At 54.4% G+C, this 14654-nt stretch overlaps 1 long non-coding RNA gene across 1 annotated transcript; it reads right to left on the reverse strand.

The window, feature by feature from the left end:
• Positions 1–499: 499 nt before the first annotated feature.
• LOC123785874 (uncharacterized) lies at positions 500–4252 on the reverse strand. The gene is made up of 3 exons (XR_006777798.2): positions 4132–4252; positions 1978–2132; positions 500–704 (listed from the first exon to the last, which is right to left on the reverse strand). It is a non-coding gene; the product is annotated as an uncharacterized LOC123785874 (long non-coding RNA).
• Positions 4253–14654: the final 10402 nt, after the last annotated feature.

Raw genomic sequence — 14654 nt, forward strand, 5'->3', positions numbered from 1 at the left:
CGTGTTGAGGCCCCAACATGCTTCTCACTGGGGCAAGAAGCCCCTTTCACTTCTGGGTGGGAGCTGCCAGTTGCCTGGACTCTCTAGAAACCCCATGGGAAGGAAATTGGAAACAGGAATTGAAAAACCAAGATTCCAAAGCTGTTCTGACACATGCTGGAAGCAGTCTAGCTGTCCGCCAAGGGAGCAGCTGCTTACAAATTATGCCGCATCAACAACCCAGACTTTATCCAGCCGCACGACAGTAATTATGCCAAAATTCGCTTTCTAGCTTCCTATCCTGTGGAAAGAGCAGGACCCACTGTGCTGGGTATACACGTGGATAAAGGCGGGGAGAAGTAAATCGCACCCCAGAAAACCCCGGTGTTGTGCTGGAATTCCTGTATTAGCCTCAGCGAAGAATAGGGCTGCACGGCACGTGTGCTGGGCTTCTCTTCAAGGTGTTTGACTTGTGGTTACATCGCCCTTGAAAAAAGGACTCTTGAAGGAGAAGGGAAGTTTATTCATTTATTTCTTAGCCATTATTTCCTAGCTTTTCTGTTTGCAGTAAGGTCACTTGATTTTCTGGGTGTCTGTGAAGGTCAGAGAGAACCATAGAGCTTCTCTTAGCTTGCACATTTCTTCCAAGGGTAGTTGAGTTCAGGCCGCCTGCCCGTCCAGGTTTGCTGAACAGGCTAAAAACGACGTGCACGTAACAGCTCACTCTGTAAAAACAAAAGCGTCTGCTTGGATCTAGAGTTGGAAAAGGTCATCTTAGGGGATGTGTAACCGCAAACTATCTGACTGGTCCACGCTGTGCTGTGTGGACACGAGTCGTGTCAGACGGTGCTCACGGGGCTGGATGAATCTGCTATATGACCTCACTGAAGAAGGATTAAACACAGAAACCCAGCCTCCTCATTCGCTGGAGAGTCATGCCCAGGAGGGAAAGTAAGGCGCGGCCATTTTGCATTTGCATACCCCCTGACCATGTACAAAACACGTTCACTTCCTTTGTTTCATTTTATTAACACACATGGGTCCTCCTTCACCAGAGCCCAAGGAGGAGGGCAGGACAGATTCCTGGGTGCTGGGGCTGTGGAGAATGCCAGCGCCCATCCCCAGAGTCCAGAAAGTCTCAGAAACCATTTGCTCTCCGGTGTCTGGGGTAAGTTTCCTAGAACCATTCTTGAACTCATGGGAGCTCGGCATAGAGGCAGGGGGCCTTATGGATGAGGAGTGGGGCTCTTCAAAGGCCTCTATCTCTCTAGTTTCAGACCTAGACTGAATACTTGTTTGCTGTGTGATCCCAGCTTTGTGTCGGAACTTCTCTGAGCCTCAGCTATAATTGGGGGCCAGAATACCTTCCTTGGAGAGTTGTAAGGATTAGAGGAGATATGGATGTAACATGTCCAGTGAGTTAGCCCCCTCAATAAACAGCAGCTAGTCCCAGGTTTGGGGACCCCCAGAGTCAGTTTCTCTGTGTTATCGCACTGGCACATTCAGGGGCAGAGCCCATGGCCCCCATCTCCTTGGCTTTAACAAAAGACACCCCAATACTGCAGACCGTACCTCTGTGAGAGGCAGGAGGGTGGTGAGGGGGCTCTCGCAGTCCCCCTTATTCCAGACTCTCCTGGAGCCCTCAGGACAGGGAGGTGCTTCCAGAGCAGACCCAGACCTGTCCCCGGGGCAGGCTTCTGGCTGTGGAGAGGGGCCCAGCCAGGGTCCCATTGTCCTGCCAGGAATCACCCCCTCTCACCGAGCTCCAGACCAAACCCTGAGGCTCCTGCCAGTGCATGCAGAGACAGACTTTGCTCCCTGGCTGGAGAGAGGCTGTTTTCAGAGCCCAAGCGGGGCACTCTGTGAGACTCGGGGCAGAGGAGGCTCAGACTCACCCTCAGCATTCTCTGGAAGCTCAGGGAGACCCTCGCGTTGGTCCTTGTTTGCTGGGGCAAGTCCAAGTGTAAAGGCGACACCAGGGGGGACTGGCAGCCATACCTCGGATGCCGCTGGGCACGCGCTCTCCACTTGGTTCCCTTGTCTTCTCGCGGTGGCTGCTTCCACGTGTGGGGTGTTTGCCTGGCTCCTGGAGGTCTTTGAGGTTCTAGGCCCTGCATGGACACCCATGCCAGTCGCACAGGTTCTCGGTGTCCCTAATGCCATGACAGGAGAAAGGGCCCAGTCTACCATAGGCAGGCCTCTGCAAGGCCCCTGTCACATCACCCCGTCTCCCTCCCGCAGGTGCTCCCATGATGGTATTCTGAGTGTCTCCCTTTGATAATGAGAAAACTGAGGCTCGGGCAGTAATTGTTGAAAGTTTCAGAGCCGAAAGGCCAGGCCCTTTGCATCCCACCAGAGGCCAGAGCTGTCCCTTGTGGTGCTGGTGATGGCTGCCCGGGGTCAGAGGCCCCCTCAGGCTGATGGAACAGGGAAGGAGCGTGGTTCTCATGGAGCCTGGCCCTGTGGCTGGGGCCTTATTCCCATGGCTTTTGAGAAATGGAGTTCACCCTAGGCACACACCCCTCACTCCCAGGCACCCTGACCTAGAGCTCCAGGGTGGACAACACTGCCCAGTGCGCAGTCCCCGGGGCTCCTGTGGGTGCCCGATCTCCTATCCGATACCTCTTCCTCAATCCTCGTTCACTGGGGCAAACTCAAGCACCCCAGCTCCCTCGTCTGACGGACGGGGGCGGAGCAGGGTCACAGTGCTCACAATTCTCTGTTGGCCCCTGAGACTTCTACCTGTTTAGGCAGGAATCAGGCACCACACCTGCGGGGCTCCTTAGAGAGACTGCTCAGAAAGCTCCACTGTGCTCCTCCTGCCTGCCCTCAGTCAGTCCCCAGGGCCACCCGAGCCAGTAAACACGGCAACAGGAGTCACCTGCCCCCATTACCTGGCCTCATCCTGAACTCAAACATCTCTCCCTCACCAGCCAAACAGACGCTGAGACCTTCAAGCTTTGGGCTCCAGCTGGGAGACCAGGTTATTCTACTTATGCCACGAACTGCTGCTCTGTCCCCAAGGAGTTACTGGGACTCATTGCACAAATGCCCTCGAATGGCCTCCTCCATTTCTCTTAGGGTCCTGAAATGTGGTAATAATAAATTATGCTTCTTTATAATCCACCTTCTACCAGAAACTGCCTGATGCCTAGTAGGCATTCAATACACTGGTTAATAAAATTATTTGCTTACATATTTTTTAAATACACGCAATACGTGATCAAATTAAATTTTAAAAAACGGATACTAAGGCCTAGATTGTGGCCTTGAAATGCCATTTATCTCTGAAACTAATGAGGGTTTCTTGGAGAAGAGGCCGATTGCAGACCTGGGCAGGAAACGTATAAGACCTGGAACTTCCTCTATTACAAAGCAAGGAAACCATGGAAGACTGCTGTCGTCTACAGATCTGGTGGCGATGTTGAGTCAGTGCTGGTGTGATGAAGAGCCCAGCCGTGTTGAGGAGGGGTGTACCAAGAGGTTCAGTGATTCAGCTGCAATCACAGAGCTAGAAAGTGAATCCAAACCCAGCGCTCTTTCCACCACTCCACACCGCTGCGCACCATACAAGGGCGCGGGAACCACGCTGTAGGGGCAGCCTTGGGTAGACCTGGCAAACACAAGCACTGTGTTGGGCTGCCTGAGTTCAAATCCAGCCTCACCACTTGCTAACTACATGATCTGGGGGAAATTATTTAATCTCTCTGCACCTTAGTGTCCTTATCATCGTCCCTCATAGTACCGACGTCGTAGGGCTGTGTAAGGATTAAATAAAATACATAAAACAGGGTCTAGAACATGGGGAGTGCTCTGTGGAATTGAGCTTTTATCGGGGTGTACGCTGGACAGAAATAGGGGTGTTGAGAGAAGAAAAGAGAGGCGATGGAACCCTCAGAATAAGCGGCATTTCAAATGTTTGGAGCTAGTCATGAAGGAACTAGAACAGCAAGTGCCATGACACAGCTTTACAGCACAGTGCCCTGGTCTGCAGAGCCATTTTCAGACACTGTCTCATTTTGGCCTCATAACAGCCCTGTCTGGTGGGTACTATCACCCCCATTTTGCCATAGGGGAAATGGAAGCTCTGAGAACGTAGGTTCATGTTAGGGAGCAGGGTGGGAACTCCAGATGGGTGACAGGCTGAGTTACCTGCAGAGGAGCAAGACTGCAGGGGCCACAGGATGACCTGTATCAGTGGTTCTCAATCTTGTGCGAGCATCAAAATCCCCTGTAAGGTCTGTTAAAAACACAGAAGGCTGGAGAGTTTCTGATGCCGGAAGTCAGCTGGGGAGTTGATCCCGCCCCGTGCCCTCCAACTGTGAGCAGCAGCGACATCTCGTGGCGAGGAGGGGGACGAACCTTGGGTTCCCTGCGAAACTCAGCCCCCGCGGTGCCCACCGGTCCAGGATGGATGCTGGGTCAGGGCCGCACCTCCCAGATAGATTCTAATAGGCCCAGTCCTTGCCTCGGAGTGTGCGGCCGCCTGCGTGCCTCATTGTACCCAAGGGCCTGGGAGACCTAATCTTGCTTCCTGGGACGTCCAGCTTCATTTCAGAATACTTTTATCCCCATTTTTTGAATGAGTTCCTTCCCTGGCCTTGCCACCTGTGAACCAAAACCTTGAAGTCTCGGCCACAGATGGGGTGGCTGCAGTCAGGAAAGGGACTTCTTGGACGGAGTGTCTCACTTAACAATTGCTTTCAGCCCAAAGGAGCATTTTATAATGTAGCCTGACATGAATCCTTGGCAGGATTTTCGGACTGATTAAGGTTGTAGTAATAGTAAGGGCTTGTGAGCGAATGGGGAAGGGAGGCTGGAGGCCTGGGCAGTGCCGCCCCTGTTTCCTCTACTCCTGTAGTTGTTCACTGGGTAGACTGGGGTGCAGGCATCTCCGGGGCTGGGCAGCTGTGGGGACAGAAAGCGACGCTGGGCCCGTGTCCGCCAGACCTGGGTTCGGTTCTGCGCTCTGCCCCTGAGTTGTGCCACGTCGGGGGCCTCGCCGCAGCATTCTGAGATTGCTCATCCAGCAGAGGGGGACGACGGAATCAGCCACCGAGGCTGAGGCGCCCTGCGGAGTTTGGCACAAGGAGCAGGCATGGGATGGACTATCGGTAAGAGGAGGCCAGTGAGTGGAGTCCCCGAAGCGGGGTGGCGGGGGAGGAAGGGGCCGAGGAGAGGAAAGAACGTTACCATTCCATTCCCCCCAACCCCCACCCCTGCCACCTCCCCCAGTCCCCCCTTCCCCCCTCGCCCCCCCCCCCCCCCGCCAAGGCCGCAGCCCGGTGCCGGTGACTTCGCCCTGCCCTGGCCTCTGCTTCCCGCGGCAAAACGAGCGGCTGGGAGCGCTTCCGAGGCTCCCTCCCCGTCTGAGTCCCGCGGAACTTTCGCTTCTAGCCGAGCAGAGAAATTAATAATTAACCGCCAGGTTAACGGCGACGGCTGGGGCGCGGAGAGAGCAGGGAGCTCCCTGCTCCGGGGGAAAGAGGGGCGCAGGCCGCTCTCCGCAGGTGTCCCGTCGCTCTTGCTCGGCCTCAGCCAGCTCCCCGCGGCGCCGACCTCCCCGGGGACCCGGCTCCGCGCGCTCACCCCGCCCGCACCCTCTGCTGAGTCCCCTCACCCGCGGAGCCGCGCCTCCGGCGCCCAGCAGCTCCCAGCCCGCAGGGGGCGCCCGCGGGGCCCGGGCTCGGGCCCGGAGCAGTGTGGGAGGTGGTGCCTTCCCTCAAAGCCTGAACCCTCCCCACTGCGATGACTGGGCCGGCGGAGCCCTATCCCCCAATACCCAACCCCCCACCCCCCACCCTGGACATGCCCAGTTTCCAAAAGGGGTCTGCTAGGTTATCAGGGAGCCAAGGCCAGTCTCTGGCCCAGCCCTGTCCAATGGAACTTTCTGCAGTTATGGAAACGTCCTGTATCTGTGCTGTCAAATCCAGTAGCTACTGAGCACTCTGGCTGTTCAAAATGTGCAACTGAGGAATTTTTTATTTCATTTTATGAATTTGAATTTAAATTGCCACTTGTGGCTAGTAGCTTTAGTCGGACTATCACTCCTTTATCAGCTACACTACCCCCCCCCCCCCGCAATTGTCCTGGAAAAGATCAGATAAATTGGTTGACAATGAGAAGCACGTAATTAAGGCCTTTATCCGTCCTCCACCAGGTTCGGGGCCTCATGGCAAAGAAACTGGTGCACAGGAATGGTAGTGGGGTTTGGAGGGGCAGGAGTCTCCCCAGCACCTCGAGGCTGTCCTCTGTGAAGTCCACCCCTGAGGTTAAAGTCTTCTGGGTGCCAGAAGAGCTCCTCCAGTGGCGGCCACACAACCACCAGTGGAGATTGGAAAGTATGCTAGTGTCTCCCACCTCCAACTCCCTGGGAATCCTGCTTTCTCCTATTCCCCCACAGTCCCGAAGTCAAGGAGGTCACTGAACATTTAATCTGGTCCCTTCCTGCCAGCAGGTCAAAGGTCACTGCCATGTGCAGCCAGGTTTCACTGTAATGCAGTGGAGGCTCTGATGTGACTGTGCTGGGCAGGCAGACCCCAGGGGAGAGGAGCTGCGGAATGCTGGGGACCCAGGGAGGAGGCCATCACAGCAAGCAGAGAGAGCCACCCAGACCACCTGTCCCCCCAGCCCAGAGCCAGCGGGGTGCAAATCGGCCCACATGATCCATGTGCTTTCCTCCAGTCTGGCTCTCTGAACCCCAAGGGGTGGCTGAGAGGGTGCAGGGGGGTGAAAGGGATAGGCTGTGGGTCCAGGGTAGTGCAGTCGCGGGTACTGGGAGAACAGGATTCTGACCCCAGTTGGCCACTGCCTTCCTATGTGTAGCATATAATTTCTCTGGGTCTCAGTTTCCCCCAGCCGTAGATGGCACTAATGGTAACTCTCTGGGCTGCCTTAAAGGGTTGCTGGGGTTCAAATCAGATAGCAGGTGTTCATTCGTTAATCCGTTCATTCATTAAATGTTTATTAAGAACTTGCCAGGACAATCCGTCTTCTCAGTAGCAGCAGAAAGATCAAGAAGGACCCCTGTGGGAGTGCCTGCCAGTCTTAAACACCAAGCACTGGCAGTTCATTGCGCAAACAGGCTCGGCACCATTAAGCTGTGTGAGAGGAGGCCAGCTCAGGGGAGGAGGCGGAGGCATGACACAGGAGGGAGCAGGGAGAAGTGCACTGCAAGGTGGGGGACAGAGGAAGAGGGGCGAAGAGGAGGAGGCTGGCTCATCCGATGGCCTCATCAAGCCCCAGGAGCTCGCTGGTGGGCTGCTGGTTCAGACAGTGCTGGGCCGAGGTTCTCCTGCAAGCTGCCAGGGGACCGTCCAGCAGGGTGTGGCTTGGTGTCCCCACATCCGCTGGGCTGGCTGGCTCGGGGCTGCTCAGCGCTGTCTTCTCCCATTCTTGCCTCCATCTGCTCTCACTTCCTCACCCCCGGCTCTCTGCCACTTTCTCCTGCACCGGCCTTTCCCAGCCTTGGTGATGAGTATTTGGAAATGGTGACGCCTGCAGAAGATTCCCCCCAGGAGGCCCCTGCGGGAACCAACCTTACTCCTCATTTTGGGCTCAGGCTTCCCTGGGACCTTTCCCTCCAGCAGAGATTCCACCAAGAGAGCCTGTACCAGCCTTGCCTGGGGGGCCTTCCAGGCAGATGAGGGGCTGGGCCAGAGTGAGAAGGGACGGTTCTCTTGTCGGGGCAGGCGCCGTGCTGGGGCTCCTAGGTGCAGTGGGTCGTGCCGCAGGCTTTGTGGTCAGAATGGGCTGGGACTCCAAGGGCAGAAATAATCGAGTGGACAAGACAAGTAAAGACAGCGTGGGACAAACTTAATCCCCGGCATAGAGGGGGCTGGCATGCTGTCTCTCCGACAGGGACCAGGGACCGGCACATCAAGCCCAATGCCCCAAAGTACAGCCTCGATCTTGGCTTGTTACTTCTCTCTGGTCGGGCTGGGAACTTCCTGAACCCATCAGTCATGTTTCCTCTTCATCTTACACCCTCACCAGCAGAGGGTTGCCTGAGAGGGTTATCCCTCAGAGCCTGATCTGCACTCACGGAGCCCTCACCAGCCCATGGGCCCAGCTCCTGGGAGGGAAGCCAGGCCACCAGGTCCTCCCAGCCATCCTGAGTGGCCTGCTTAGCCAGTCAGGGCCCCAGTTCTACCGGTTATCAAGCTGGGCCTCCTGGCATACGGTGTTTGGAGAAGCTCAAGGGCAATTTTCCATGCGACTTGGCAAACATCGCTCTCCTCCTCCTCCCCACTTTCTGGGACGTGCATAGACTCCGAATCCCTCCCTCTGAATGTTCAGCTGAGACTGTTGGCACAGATGGAAGTAGATGGAGGTTCAGCAGCTGATGTGGAAAGGTCCTGCTGCCCGACTCTCCACTTGCCTCCCTCCCCAGATGGTTCCAGCACGAGGCCAGCCAGGCAGTGCTGCGGGCAGAGCCCAAGTGCTCCGTGTGCGCTGGTAACCTTCTGTTTTGCCTGCACATAGCGCCTTGCCCCTCATTCTGGCAAAGGCATTCCAGTTCTGAACCACTCACCTCTAATCTGTCAGATTCCTGTAGGTCCCACGGCCAGAAGTTAGCACCTGGCCCAGGCCTGGCCAGTAAGAGATTTGGCCCCATCCGCACCCTGGCCACAGCTACCGGTGCAGAGATCAGCATCAAGACACTTGCCAGGGTGAGGGGTGCTCTCTGCTGGTAGCACATAGGAATCCGGGACTGCTGGTGGGCCTCTTGCCACCGTTGGGAGGAAAGCCAAGGCAAGACACAGAGAAAGACCAATCCCTTGAGCTCTGAGAGCTACCATGCCTGGAACTGTCCGGCTATGGAAGCATCTACCTTTCCCTTTTGCCTAAATTAATCTGAGTTGGTTTTCTGGCACTTGGAACTAAGAGTGCTGGCTGAAGTGGGGAGAGGATGGTGCGGAGAGAAATACAGAGGGGAAGTGAAGTGGTTTCTACTTTCAGAAAGGCCCCAGGCTGAGGGGAAATATGGTTTCCATTCTTGGGTATGTGAACACATGACCTTCCATTTTTCAAACCAGTGTGTGTGTGTGTGTGTGTGTGTGTGTGTGTGTGTGAATATGTTCAGAAAAGTTCTCATACTTTTTACTTCTCTACCGAGTAATACATAATGGAGAATTTACCAAAAAAGAAAAAAGGAAGGAAGGTCACTCATATCCCACTATTTGCTGCTCTTCGTTTTCAGTGAGTTTAAAAATGACAGTAGAGTCATACTGTACATATCACTTCGGTCTGTTTTTCTTTCTGCTTACCAGAACATGGCGATCTTCCTCAGGAATGTAGAAAGGAAACTATTAGGATGTAAGGTTCGTGGTACAAACGAATTCACATGCGTCTCGCGATCTAACCTCCCATCTTGTTTCAGAAAGAGGCACAGGAGGCCATCTGTGGACAAAAAGTGGTGATTTTTCTTCATTGTGTCATATTTGGAGAAAATAGGAGAAATGGAGCATTCGTTAGTTCACTTGCTCAGTGAGCAAATGTTTTGGGGCCTCCCAAGCGCCAGGCACTTAACGATGCACCTAGGGCATGACCAGACCTGGTCTCTCCTCTCGTGGAGCTTATAGGACGTGAGGAAACGCCATTCGCCAAACACTCACCAAACCCATGTAAACCGTGAGCCGTGACAGGTGCTTCAAGAACATAACACAGGAGGGTTTGACCCACTCAGGAAGGGTTTCCTGCGAAAATGGAGTATGCGCTGGAATCGAAAGGATGAAAAGGTGTTACCGAGGCCAAGGGAGGAAGGGAGGAAGAGCTGGATAACCTTGAACGGCTACGGTGTGGGACTGTCTGGTCAGTGTGGCTGGTGTGGGGACAGGAAGAGCATGTGTCGTATGATATGAGAGCAGGTGGCCGAGCCAAGTAGGAGCCAGGTGATGTAGGGCTTTGGAAGTCACGTTAATAAGCTTTGTCTTTATCCTAAAGATGAAGGGAAGACACTGAGGTTTTCCCAAGCTGGTGTGTGTGCGTGTGACAATGACTAGGTCTGGGCTCTGTCAAGGTCATGTGACTGCATTGTGAGGAATGGTCCAGAATGCGCTCAGGCGCCCCTAGCAGGTAGATGGCGATTGCACTACGTCCGAGGTGAAAGGTCAGGGTACCTTGCATCAGGGTAATGATGTAGGAAGTGGAGGAAAGGGGTGGGGGGGGGACTAAAGAAGAATTTAAGAGATAAAATCAGCAGAACTCAGGAACCAATGGGGTACAGAGGGTATGAGAAAGAGTGTGTGTGCGTTTCTTGCTGGCTCGCTCGGCTGGGTAGGTGGAGGTCCACACACGGAGCCTGCAACCAGTATGAGGGGAAGATGAAGTGTTCAGTCTTAGACACACTGAGTTGGAGGACCCTTTAAGACATTCAAGAAGAGATGTCAGGTAGGCAGCTGGATGTCTTAGTCAGGAGTTCGGAGATAATACGTGTGAGTCATTTACAACTTGTGTGCACTGACCCACGACCAGCGACCAGCTGGTGTGAGTTCTGGTCCCAGCTTCACTGATCAAATCACGGCCTGCCCCTGGGACTCTGTCCTCAGCATTCGACTGGGGGTAGACAAAAGCTCCGTCCAACTACAAGAGTCTCTGAATCCGTGAGCCTATGAGGATGAAGCATTGCCCAAACCTCCCTGAATCATCCTTCCCCGCACTCCCTCCCACCCCCCCCACCCCACCCCACCCCGCCACCAAACAAAACCAGGGAAAGAAGTGTCCCAATTTGGCGAGTGTTTCTGGCTCTCTTAGACTGGTAGACTGGCCATTGGGAAGTTCTCACTGTGACCTTGGCTGTCCCTTCCCTGGTCAGATCCAAGACCATCCTGAGCATCGTAGATTCCTCTTCTTGAGTGGGAAACCCAGGCCCCTCATTCTTGTTTGAATGTAAGAGTGTTCTATGTAAGCTGCTGGTATGCAGTGAGACAGATTCTCTGATGAAGGTTAAGGTCAAAGGCATGAACTGTGGAACAAGACCCTCCAGGGCACTTCCCCCAAAGTTTTCCTCTCCTTCCCTGCCCCCAGACTGGTCTCTCCTGAACTTTCTGTTCTCTGTACTCTTTCCAGAAATGTGTTGCTGGGTTTCCACGTGTTTGCTAATTTCACAAATGACCCAGTTCCTGAAGATGTCCCAGGTTCTGTTGACCTTTCTTGGCCAGAATAACCCCGTGGAATAGTATCTTCCTGGAACTGTCTGCCACCCAACTCTCGGCACTTTCTTTATCCCATTTCATCCTGGAAAACAGCAGTCTGTGTCTCCTACTTTACTCCTGATGACTCACTGGCCTGAGTTCCACTAGCGGGAATTTGAGCCCAGATGTGGTCTGACTTGGAAAGGCCCGACTCCCAGCGCTCCGCCGCCATCGTCGGGATGGTTGAGTGATTGTCACCGGAGCACTTGGTAGCAGCCACAAAGTGCCAGTGTAATCCGACTAGGCCTGAGGAGCACAGGAGCCTTGTCTTATTTCCGAAGTCATCCCCAAACTCCTGGAATGGTGCCTGGCTAATATTTGTTGAATCAATTGGAATGAGTGAAACACTTTGAAAACCCCCTTCCCCACTCACCATCCTCAAGCATGGCTTTGGCAACCATCCACCATGGTGTGTTCGATACACTGATGACGCAACGGGGGTAAATCTCAGCGGGGGGGCTTGCGGGCCCCGCAGGTCGAAGTCCCCAAGCGATAATAGTTTATTAAGCCATCAGGAAATGGGTAGGTACTTGCATTTCTCAGGTGTGTTTGAATTTCTTCCGAGGAGCCTAGCGCTGTGCCAACTTTCATTGGCCAGTGACCTTTATTAAAGGCAAAAGGTTTTTTAGCATTTGATGAAGCAACACTTTGAGAAAAAAAGAGTCAACTGAAGCAAAGTTCATTATTTTCTAAATTTGCTTTTCTGCTGAGAACTTTTGGGGTTGGCCTATGTCTATTTTCAAAGACTCCCTGGCCCTTCAGGCCAAAGCCACACTTCTTTGTCCACACCAATCCTCTCCCTGGGGCCCCTCTGGGCCCCTTCAGCCATATCCACCCGTCTGACTCGCCATGGCCCCGGGTCTTTGTCCTTACGGTTCCTCAATGGAATCGAATCTCCTTTCCCTTTCTTCTTGCCTGGGTAAGTTTTATTCATCCTTCCATTTCCAGGAAATCTTCATTGCCCCATCCGGACCCCCACATGCACCATCTGCTGTCAGTGCCTCTCTTCCACATTCCCTATGACATTGGTCACAGGACACACCAGTTTTCCTCGTCTTTACCCCACGTGCTACCTACCCAGACACCCCCAGCTGCCCTAGCCTCCCCAGCAACAAGCATAGAGCCCGGCCCATGCTCGATGTCATGACGTCGCATTGTGGTCGATTGCTTTACCACCTTATCAAATAGTTGCAGAACCCCTTCTATGAGTACCTACTATGCACCAGGCTTCAAATGTATATGGTTCGCAAGCCTGGTGACAACCTTGCAGGGTAGGTTTGATGGCTCCTATTTTAAAGCAAAGGGAGCTGGAGCTCAGAGAGGTTTAGTAACTTGTCAAAGGACACACTTTTAAAAAGAGGCCGATCTGGACGTGAGCTCAGAAAAGCCTCCCCGGATTTAAGTCACCCCCAAAATCTCTGTCACCTCCAGACTCTAAACTCTGAAAACCCCAAAGCAAATTTGCTTATCAGCTGTGTGGTCTTAGATAAATCACTTGATCCCACTTGCTCTTTTCTCAGTTGTAAATGGAAGAGGGGTGGGCCACCTGAACTGCACGGGGCGCTAGAGCATAGGGGTCGCGTAATTGCATGAATTAGGACAAGATGGAACCTCACCTGAAGACAAATGACCCTGGAGCATAACTTAGCTAGAGTCTGTGGGTGTTTCTGAACTGGACACACACAGAGCCTCCGCGAGTGCGCACAGATCCCACACATGCCTTCCAGCGCCGGTGAGTGTGCACCTAGCCTGTGAGCGTTCCAGACTGTGCGTGTGCAAACAGCTCCTGGGTCTGCCAAACCCGTGGGCGGGCCAGGCAGCTAGGTTGTTTGTTTTGTGGAATAAATCGTCTCCTGCCTCTTCTAGGTGCTTCTCCCCTCAGAAGAGATGAACTCAACCTGTTTCCTGGGAGTTGAACCAAGGCTTTTAAGATGCTCTTCCCAGGCTTGGCTGGGCCATCCCTGCTTTCTGGGGCCCGTGGAGGCCTCACCAGTGTGTCAAGCCCTCCCCAACCGAAGTGCCTTCTCCTGCTGCCCTCCAGCTGCCCAGATGCCTGCTGTCGGCTCCTCAGACAGTGAAGCCATGCTTCCAACAGTGTAAGCTAGAAAGTAGATGTCCCCCTCCCCACCGCAAACAGAGTGAGCCTGTCAGCAGCATCGGGAGAGGCTGGGATTAGCAGTGGGGAAATGCCCTGGGAAGGCCAACAGGTCTACAGGGTCATAATTCTATGTTCATGATTTAAAAATCACATAGATGGTGAGAGTGAGCAAAGAAAACTGAGAGACAGAAAGAAAAAGTGCAAAGAGGTCGGATCCTCACAGCTGGGGGTGGGGAAGAATCCCTCCCAGGTCACCCATAGTCCTGCCCCAGGGCACTCTGGGATTAGCCACCCTTGACCAGTCAGAAGCCAGCCAGGGCTCAGGTACCCCAGGTCCACCCAAAAGCCAGCTCAGGACCCATGTTCCTGTTTGATCATGGGCCCAGCCAGCCCCTATGAAGGCACAGAGCCCTGTCCCTGATGGTCCCTCCTTCTTGCCACCCCCCCCCCCCAGGCTTGACTACAGAGATGGTCTAGGGCTGCGGCTGAAGCAGGACCCCTGGGAAAGAAAGGCGTTTGATGTCAAAGCCGGCTTTGCTGAGAGAAACAAAACTTCACAAGAATTCAGGAGGAGACGCCCGATCTGGCTTCCTTCCTCTGGGGCCCTTGTCTAGGAAAAAGCCTGGAGTCGGAAAGCTCCTCATCCTCAGACCCCCTTCATCCCTGCACCCCTCTCCTCCTAGTAGGGTGCTCCCCCTGCCCCAGGCTCTCTCCTAGCCCTGGCTTCCCTACCACGGGGCTCATGACACGCTCCCCACCCCTGCAGCCCCTGCGCAGACAGGGCTGTGGTGCAGGGGGAGCCCGTCCACGGCTTCCCCTCTGGGGCTTGCAGACCCCAGCACCTCAGAGAGGGACGGAGGGGAGAGAATGGGGCGGGGGGGCACCTCCCTGGGCTGTACTCGAGACAGTCCATGAAAAGCATGCAAATGGCGTGCAAAAATAGCATGCAAATGAGCACATCTTCCACCAAGTCATCCTCTGTCCCGCCACCCCCACCCCAGCGTCCCATGATCCTTTAGGCTATGAAGGGGGAGCCTGGCTTCTTCTCCCCACCTCACAGCCTCGGCAACCTTTCTTCTGTTTTCTCTCCCCCGGCCCTCGGCCCATCCTCCCGCATCCTTACCCCACCCCGCAGGTGCACTGCTGACATTGGGTGGTGACCTTGGCTGCAGCATCTTCAAGAGGGGCCTCTCTGTGGGTTCAGACCTTGAAACAGGCACGGGGAGGCAGGAAAGAGGAGACCCCTCACCTGGGAAGCCACCCCCTGCCTTAGACCCCTGTGGCACTTTGCCAGAAGGTCCAAAGACCGTCCAGACAGGGAGGGGCAGGGTGTTCTCTGCTTCCGGTGGGATCACCTGGCTGAACCCCTGTTACTATGATTA

This window comes from Ursus americanus, chromosome 2 (genome assembly GCF_024610735.1).
Source record: "Ursus americanus isolate L20-20 chromosome 2, mUrsAme1.1.p, whole genome shotgun sequence".
NCBI classification, from domain to species: Eukaryota; Metazoa; Chordata; class Mammalia; order Carnivora; family Ursidae; genus Ursus; species Ursus americanus.